This window comes from Microtus pennsylvanicus, chromosome 10, assembly GCF_037038515.1.
Source record: "Microtus pennsylvanicus isolate mMicPen1 chromosome 10, mMicPen1.hap1, whole genome shotgun sequence".
In the NCBI taxonomy this organism is placed as follows: Eukaryota; Metazoa; Chordata; class Mammalia; order Rodentia; family Cricetidae; genus Microtus; species Microtus pennsylvanicus.
Genome location: NC_134588.1, coordinates 111,847,756 through 111,857,422, shown reverse-complemented (window position 1 = coordinate 111,857,422; position 9,667 = coordinate 111,847,756). Strand labels below are relative to the sequence as shown.

Below are 9,667 nucleotides of genomic sequence, written 5' to 3'. Positions count from 1 at the left end.
ACCCCTCCTGGCTTGAAATAACTCCAAAAGCAATTGGACCTGCCCGTCTGCTCAATATCAGCTTCGTAAACAAATGACAAGGACCTGCTCAAGACAGAGTTGAAAGCTATATAAACCCAGAACATTTTTCAGTCTCCTTCGAACTATAGACAAGCATGTGCCCTGACTGAGTGGTCAGTTTAAAGTCTTTTTACCTGACTTGGATACTTCGGACAACAATTCTAACTTTCCACACAGTGCTGGGACTCTGCAAGAGTCCCTGCCTCTGATAGACTTGATAAATCATTACTATTTATATAACTAAAACTCATGACCTGTGACCAAGTACCTTTCATTAAGATGAAGCATCCCACAGTGCCCTTCCTCTATGTGTGAAGGGTGGATCAAGAGGGTGGGAAGTTGGCGTCAGAACACCATTAAGAAGGGATACAGAAGTAGCATGGGCTATGGAGGTAATCAGTCAGACATCAGAAGCCAAGAAGAGGAAGAACAGAGGGGAAAATTCTAGAAATAAAGACATGGTGTGGGCAACTACGATGACCTTGTCTATATGGTTTGTGATGAATGACCTCTTCATCAGCACAAACATGCTTGCCTCTCACAGCAAGAAGGACCAATCTCCCATTTGAGGCTGATCCCATGACTGAGGTCATTCCAATGACTGAGGTTCTAAGGAGCACATCTCATCTCCAAATCGCCCAACCTCCATAGAGTCAACCCTTCCACAAAACTGCCAAGAACAGAAAATAGGACAGAGCAGAATGATGCACAATTAATAAAAACCCAGAGAGAAATTGGGGTTCAACCCAAAGATCTGAAAAGCAAAACATCCAGCCACTGGTTCTAACCTTGACCTCAGTCTGAAATGGTGTCCTGCCTCCAAGAATCTCACAATGACACTGTCTGACAGCTGTCTCTTCCCATTTTATATTCCTTTTTAGGTCTGGGATTAAAGGCATGCACCACTGGGATTAAAGGCATGCACTGCTCAGTTTCTGTGGCAAACCAGTGTGGCTACTTGGATTAAAGGTGTGTGTCACCACTGCCTGGTCTGTAAGACTGACCAGTGGGACTGTTTTACTCTCTGATCTACAGGCAAGCTTTATTTATTAAAATACAAATGAAACATCACTACAGCAGAAAGCAAATGAAGCAGAGTTGGGGTGAGGAGAGACCATCTTGTGTGCTGATAAACAGTTGTGGCAGAAGAAGTCTTGGGGTTTAAGGTCTTGTTTCTGTAGTATGTGTAGACTTTTCTACCCTCAAAAAGGTTTTATCTCTTGCCAACTCTGACCTCCCTAAGAAGTTTCCTTGGGCTTAATGCCATTCCCAGGGGCAGTAACAAACCATAGAAGACACACATGGGTTCATTCCCACTTGTAAAACCACCACAGATACATAACTCTTGGTACTAGCATAAAGCAGTCACACCACTAACATCAATACATCAGGGTAGCAAACAGTTGTGAGGTATTCATTCTCCAAGCCTATTGGACTGGAGCTCTCTGGGCTGCTTTCTCGGGGGAACCTAGACCATAATGTAGAACAGCAGCAAAAGCTACATCAGCTCCACCTATGGGGAGCCTGCACATGCAGTCTGGGACCTTCAGCTCACCCACACCTTCTAAGGTAGTAAATAAATGGAGCATAGGAGCCCTGCACACTGTGCCCTGTACCATACCCCAGCTGCTACTCTGACTGATGAAGTGTTCAAAATTGGGAACACTGAGATTTCACAAGTCACTACTCTGAGAATAATCAGACATACAGAAAAAGCTCCAACTAATATTGTTTACAAAATAGATGCTATAAAAGCTGCCCACGGATGTTCACCAGTGGGCTGACACACACAATGCCAGTGGTGGAAACATTGTGGTTGCTCTGGAAACAAATGTGAAAGTGGCTGGCCCTCTCAGTCATCTCAGAGTAAAGAGTCTGATAGCCTTTAAGATTATTCTCCTGAAAGATATGAATGAGTTCACCACACATATACTGGAAGCAATCAACTCATACATGGTACTCAGCAACTCCAACCACCAACCTTAGCAAGAAGGACATCTATCAGCGACCCAGGAGTGGGTGAATTCAGGAAGCTTTGGCAGGGGGAGGGGGATAACTTCATGCCAGCAAATGGCCCCACTGTGGCCCCAAACCAAGGGCTGAATTAAGGCTTCTCAGAACCAGAAGGACTGAGCTAGAAGGATCTTAGGAACCAGTTTCAGCACACACCTATAACCTCAAGCAAGCAAGCAAGCAAGCAGTAGATTTTCTGAGCAAGAAGGGACACCTTTATTCTACTGTGGATGTAATCACTTTAACTCCACAGGTGCAACCGGAGCTGTTTGGATAACTGCGATATTTCCAGCTGGACCTGTTGGCATCATCTGTGGTCTCCAGCTGTGCAGGCTTGAATGGTGACTTCTGAGAAGGAGGTTTCAAACAGAAGGTCTCCACTGACATCCTCCTGGAACTTACTACTCTTCTGTTTTGTGGCTTGAGGTTCAAAAGGAGGTAGACAGTTGGCAAGGAGTAAACCAGGCTGCGATTTCATAACAGAAGCTCCATATAAGCTAGTTAGGACCCCAGGATGGATGGGATGGAAAGAGGGATGCTACTGAGAATGAGCGGGGCTGCTTGATGCATGGAACTGTTCCTGAAAGGCATCCTGGGGCCTGTGGGCTGAGAGCCAGGTAAGGAGCACCCACTTTTGCTTCCCATGCTGGGTCTGTAGCTTCATTTTCCTTCCCTTCTTGTCTTGCCTGTGGCTGAAAGTGGTTTTATGTGAACATGATTCTGAAGTGATAGCCTCACTACAGAAGAAATGTTGCTACCATTTTTATAAAATAAATGTGTCTATATGTTTAATAAAACAGTTCTACTGGGAGGCAATTGGAATCCCTTTACGTTCTCAAGGCTGGGGGGAAAAAGAGCAAGGGCCTCCATGTGGTATGGGCTATAAAGTCCAGCTCAGCATTACTCAGGATTGGTGGATACTTTGGTCACGTTCTTTATGCACGAGGCAGTTTTAATATAGCCCATTGAGGCTTGAAAAGATTTCTAGTCATTTAGGTGTTTCTCAACTCAGGGTCCAGTGCTCTGTGGGAGCATCTTTTACCTAATCTCTTCTTCATAGATTAAAGAAAAAGTGGTCTGTTCACAAGAGCTGAGCCAGGAAGGCCATGCGTAACACAGATGCGGTAACCTGAAGAAATTGCTACAGACTGTGACATCCACCTATGCTTCCTCAAAGACCCCAAAGACTAATTTCTCCTCACACATATCAGCTGACCTCACTTCTGACCTCACGAGCACACAGAAGGCTCTGGACCCATCATCTGGGTGAGGCTGGTGTAGAAAGAGGAAGCATTCACCCTGGGTAGATAGATCTTCTTCTTTGTCCCAACACATTTACGTAAACTCAACAGAACTGGGAAACAGAACTAGAGAGTTTGTCACAGATTATCCAAGTAACAGAATACAGTCTCTTACCCAATAGAAACCACTCGACAATGGTACTATCCTAAAAATACATTGTTATTCAGAGACAGACTTGCTTCCCCGTATTTCAGCTGGTTAGTAAAATAAGAACCATCTCAGCCCAATCCCTACCACACCATGATTCTAACATTCAGAAGACACATTTAAGGGGAAGGCGAACAATGAAGCTGAACACCCAGACACCAGTCAGCACAACATGCAGCTGAAGTCTGGACATTAAGAGAAAGCTGGATAAAAAGCCACACTTTCCCTCCTGCCTCTCAAGCTCCCTAAAATTAAAGTACACTTCAAAACCAGCTGTAAATCATCATACACATATGAAGTATAGTCATCGGCGAGATCTTTGCTCTTAAATATTGATGTAACACTTCTAGAATTATTGGAGGTAAGAAGCGTTGTCCTGAATGTCAATCACAGTGCTCTGTACCCCCACCCGTTTCCATCCTGAAAGGTACAGAAGCAGCTTAGGAAATAACGAGTAACAATGAATGATATCACAGGATTGCTGTAAAATGAGAATTGCTAGGATGGGGTAGAAGAGAAGCAGATGAGAAAGAAACACACCCAGAGAGAAAGATTTCTGTTTAAATAAGTTCATAATATGTGAAGTGTGGAATGGGAGCTGACAGCAGGAGTGGAGGATAGTTGTTCAAATGATATCCATATAAACACAGATGCAAAAGAAATCCGCTCTGGAGACGGGACAGCTGAGCCTGAGTAATGCGGCTACACCAATAAGAGCCATGGAAAGAGGAGAATATATGGAGTGCATGATTGTTCCTGTGAGTTTGAAGATGCACACGCCCAGCGAAGCTGGGGGAGGGGGGATGGAGGAAGGAAAGTACGCCTTAGCTATTCCTTAGTTGGCTGTTTCTACTAGAGTTCATCATTCTTCCAGGTCTCGACAATCCGCAGTGTTTCTCTGTACCTGGATATAATATGCTAAGCAGACCTGTCTCAGAATGAAGATGTGCTGCACATGGGTCAGTCTTGGGAGACATAAAATGAGGAGATGTGGTCTGGGTACAGCTTCAGCCCAGCCCTTAGCTCTTGCTGACACTGGTGTTAGTTGTTGAGAGCCACACAACGGGTAGGCAGACAGAAGGCACAAGCGCTCCTCACACACTAACTGGCCAGCCACTCCCGCTCCACTCATACAGCCCCCTCCTCAGCACTCGTCTAACTGTTCCACCCTGAGGCTTGGCTGCATAATCACATTTATAAGACAGGTCGGAAGGAAGAGTAACTGCGCCCATTGACACATTTTAGTGTTCTCCTACCCACCCATCTGAAAATCTTCGGATTGAATCCACAGAGTAACGAGGGGTGATAGCAGCTACGTGAACTAAGACAGGAACCTGGAGTCATCTTGACACACATTGTCTATGCCATGCCGTTGTTGAGTCCTCTAAGCAGGCTATGAAATACGCTGACTGACCCCAATTCACCAACAGGGAAAGCAAGGCTCTCGGAACTTTAATGTGAGCCAGGTGTCACCACTCTTAAGGACTACCTCCTGTACCTCTCCTGAAGCCCCTGCCAGCTGCCCCTACCCCCTGAAGAGATGGCCTCTCTTACTCATGTCATTATTTGTGGACTGTCTACAAAGGTCACCCTGACCTCCATCTCTCTTTCGGAGTTTCCTGAAGTGTTATCACTAATTCAACATTTTGTATTTAGCACTGCTCTCCTCACGGAGGGCTTATTTTTGCAAGGGACGAGCATCTTCAGGGGGTAAAGCAGTTCTGTATACTTTCTCCTCTGTGATTTAATCCCCAGAAGTCCCTGAGGGTGGGAAGAACAGAGAACACATCAAGAAGGAAAGACAAGAAGGTACACGCACAACTTTTACTTACTTCGCCCCCACTTTGGGAATAAACCAGCCTTTAAAGGCCTGCTGGAGCTGCAGAGCATGGTGCCCAGTCTCTGTTCAGTATGCGGGGGCTGAAACAACAGGTAGGTCACTGGGATCTCTGGCAAGACTCATAGTTCATTTCACTCCTGCTCTTCTGGAATGAAGGGCGTCTCTTCCCTGTAAAAGCCCTGATGTGGGATCTGCTCTCTGAGGGGTGACAAGTCTTGCTGATACACTGTACAACCATCCTGGCCGTGTCATCTGACAATGGCACCCAGGCTTGGATGTCCTTGGATACAGGGGTTTCTTCTCCAAATCAAAACTATTTTCTTCTACCAGTTACAACTGGTAGGTCAATGAACAATGGCAGGATTTTATGTTAAATCGCCTTTCCCCTGCCTTTCGGAAGCCATTAGGACACCCAGCTTTCAGCTCTAAGCATACAAACTTAAGTTTTAAGTGAAGCCAGAGGACTGGGATGAAAACAAATCATGCAAACGTCTTCTCTCCACCAGACAGCCGACTGGTGGGGTCAGTGGTCCATTCAACCGCCCTCCCTTTGTGGATCTCACAGCTAAATCTCACCTCCCAGAACCTCAGGGCTTTGTGTGGCTCCTGCCTCTGTGGTGTATGTTTGGTCTGATCCTCTTTGTCTGAGTGTCACGTGACTGTATGTTCCAGCCTTGGGTCTGATATGATAACGGTGTGACTGAATAGCATTTGAGATGACATGTTGCTTACTGTTTCCTCCACTCCTTGTGACCACTCTTGTCCCATCTGTTGACAAGGACACCTCTCACCCCACAGCAAAAGAATAACAATGGAACTGTCAGGGATTTCCGGGCATATCAGGAAGTGTACAAAAGGGGACTTCCCTGTGTGGAACCATCTCTGCCCTGTGGCCTCCCTAAACAGGAGGGAGAGGAGGAAGAGTTGGAAGGAATCTGCAAGGTAGATGTTTGTGTCTGTCTTTGTCTCCACTGCTTTGAGTTTCTGAAACCTGTGCCTCCCTGGGACCACACACAAGTGCAGACCTCATTGTGCCCTGTACAACACTTCGCCTCTGGGTGTGTGAACAAGAAAGAAGGAGGCTGAACAGATGAGCTGGGCACAGTGAAGATCCATGGTGGTCCTGGTCTTTCTAGGGTCATAGAAAGGCTGTCTGAGAAGGAAGAATAGCGGGGAAGGACTGATAGGAACAGACGCCTGAGGGTAGAAATGAGCTGAAGCAAAACCATAAACTTCAGAGGGTGGCACCAAGGGGAACCATAACTAAATAAGGCTGAGCACCTTGTGGTGAAACTCTGTGAAAGGACTCTATGCAGGACCAGACTTCCACTCCATCTCTCAAGATGGCAGCCTAGGACCAAGACGGGTCTCTCCAGAACCCAGTGGTGAGGATCCCACACCCTGACCCTCTTAAGAGTCATTTACAATATAACTGAGCTCCAACCTCATTTGCCTTAGCAGACACTACATTGTCTGAGAGTGGCTAGATTAAGTTTCTGTATCAAGTACGATGAGGATTCAGATGTAGAAAATTAAATCACCATTTAGGAAAATGAACTAACTTATTTTTGCTCACTGGAGCCTATGTCGGTGAAAATTCATATCCAACAAATAGGTTCTGCTCCACAGAGACACTTATATTACATAGTGTTAAGCAATTGCATAAATAAGGACTTCCCACAAAACACTGCAGTTCCGCTCTGTGCCCTGGAGGGATCTGAGGGGCTTAGATAAACTCTTCACTCGGGCCAGAGCTGCTGCAGGAGATAGCAGTTCCAGCCTGAGAGAGGCTAGCCACAAGCACCATCCCACTGGGATTCTTTCCGCAATTAATTATGCAAATGGATTATTGATTATTAATTAGAGCATTTAGTGATGTTATTAAGAACTTGGAAGATAAATCTTTTTGACTTATATTTAACCGGGAGATTGCACAAGCCGTAAAGGTACGCGAGCAATAGCTGCATAATTGCATTTTAGGAATGGCAGAAACCTGTAAGGGATGCGGAGAGAGTTAATTGACATTTAACAAGATAACTACAGCAAATTAATTAGGAATTATCTGCTAAAATATGAATTAACTTCTAATAATATTTTAACCAGCTAATCTAGGATGCCAGCATCTTCTCATTGTGGCCGAACTACCTAAATAAAATACTCTGCCAAGACGGTAGCTTAATCTGTCTTCCAAATAATCAATCAAGTTTTATTAAGATTTATTGTGTAACTAGGATGTATCAGAGGGTGAAAAGAAATATGACCTACAGGTTCTTCCACCATGGGATTCATGGTACCACGAGTGGAGAGAGCGAGCCCGAGGAACTGGGGTGAGAAAGTGTGTTAATCTCATTTAATAACGTCACTCATGGTCTTATGGCAAGACCCAGTGGTGGAGCACTTGCCTAGCAAGTGTGAGGCCCTGGGTTCTACCTCCAGCACTGTAAAAAGCAAACAAGCAAAAAAGCAAGAGGGAAGCCACGACTAGACTCGCTCTAGCTCTGGAGTCTCGCTTTGCTCTTCTGTAAAATGGAGCAACATTTACCCCACTCAGAGTTCCTGGCACTGAGGTTGCCCTTGTGTGGGCTGCCTAGGGCTTACTCTACACCTCTCAGCGAGGCAACAACAACTGGGTGATCCTGAGAAGACAGATCGGTGGGTACCATCTGCACAATGGAGTTACTTCCCATGTGTTCAGTGAAGCTATGTGGCTAAACCTTAGCACGGAACAAGGGATCATGGGAGAGGCAAAGGCCAAGCCAGCATGTAGCATGAGCTACACCATGACTCATTCGTCTGTATGCCCCACATAGAATCAAGAACCTGAATGTCACAGTTGTAAGCACAGCAATCCAAAATTTGAATCTGAGGAGTTTTCTGTCTTGCATCACACAACCTCACTGGGGCATTCTGAGGATGCCACATGCAATCCACTCTGTGCGAGCCACCACACCACACAACCTCATCCTGTGTGAGCCACCACACCACACAACCTCATCCTGTGTGAGCCACCACACCACACAACCTCATCCTGTGCGAGCCACCACACCACACAACCTCATCCTGTGCGAGCCACCACACCACACAGCCAATGCTGTGCGAGCCACCACACCACACAGCCAATGCTGTGCGAGCCACCACAGCACACAGCCAATGCTGTGTGAGCCACCACACCACAGAACCTCATCCTGTGTGAGCCACCACAGCTCCAGCCAATGCTGTGCGAGCCACCACACCACACAGCCAATGCTGTGTGAGCCACCACACCACAGAACCTCATCCTGTGTGAGCCACCACAGCTCCAGCCAATGCTGTGCAAAGCTCATTAGCTCAAACTCGAGACTCCTGTAGGTATGAATTGCAGGGATTTTACAGAGCACGCAAAGGTTTCTCTCTTATGGAAGCAGAATGGTTCAATTATAGACATCAAAGACTTTAATATTTTTCTGCCATCATTCTTCAGCACACAAGTGTCAAATTAGTTTGTCTTTGGATTGTACTGTGTTGGACTATTTGATTTGAAACTGTGCTATTTGAATTGCTGACTCGAGTTTTATAAATTAAAAAAAAATCAGTAATTAAACTTTATCTTTGGATTAAAATAGAATTTTCAACTATTCCTGAAACAGCGCTAAACACACTTCTGGCAGTTTTTACTATGTATTTATGAAAATCAAAGTTCTTGACATTGAATATTATAAAATCACAGCATCAGTCATCTCTGAAAACATTGAGGATGCAAAATGCCTACTGTGTCAGATATTTGGAAAAGATTTAATCCTTTATGTAAAAACAAAAAGCATATCCATCTCATTAGTATGTAGATTTAATCTTTGATAAATGGTAAAATTATGTGTATACCAAAGAATTATTTTAATAAAAATTTCATTAATTTTTAAAAATCAGTCAATGTTTGATTTGTAAGCCTGCTTCATACATCTGGAGTAGCATAGAAATTTCTTGGGTGAAAGAAGATACAAGTGAAAAAGCTTTAAAGCTTTGGTCTAGACCGGTCTAGATTGGTCTAGACTGGCTTCCACATGTTAGCCAGAACACTTCCTCCAGGGGCCCAATGGAGAGAAGGCCAGTGATATTCTTCATTGTTGTCTTTCTGTTGTTGGTGGTTTGTTTTTGAGTTTTTTGCTTTTGGGGGGATTGGATTTTTTTGTTTGTTGTTTTTGTTGTTGTTGTTGTTGATGGTGGTGGTGGTGGGTTTTTTTGTTTGTTTGTTTTTTGTTTGTTTCTTGAGACAGGGTTTCTCTGTGTATCTCTGGTTGTCCTGGAACTCATTCTGTAGCCAGGCTGGCC

The 9,667-nt window shown here is 44.9% G+C and overlaps 1 pseudogene; it reads left to right on the top strand.

The window, feature by feature from the left end:
• The first annotated feature begins 1,575 nt into the window (after nt 1-1,575).
• LOC142858189 (replication protein A 32 kDa subunit pseudogene) lies at nt 1,576-2,418 on the top strand (annotated as a pseudogene).
• The last annotated feature ends 7,249 nt before the right edge of the window (nt 2,419-9,667 follow it).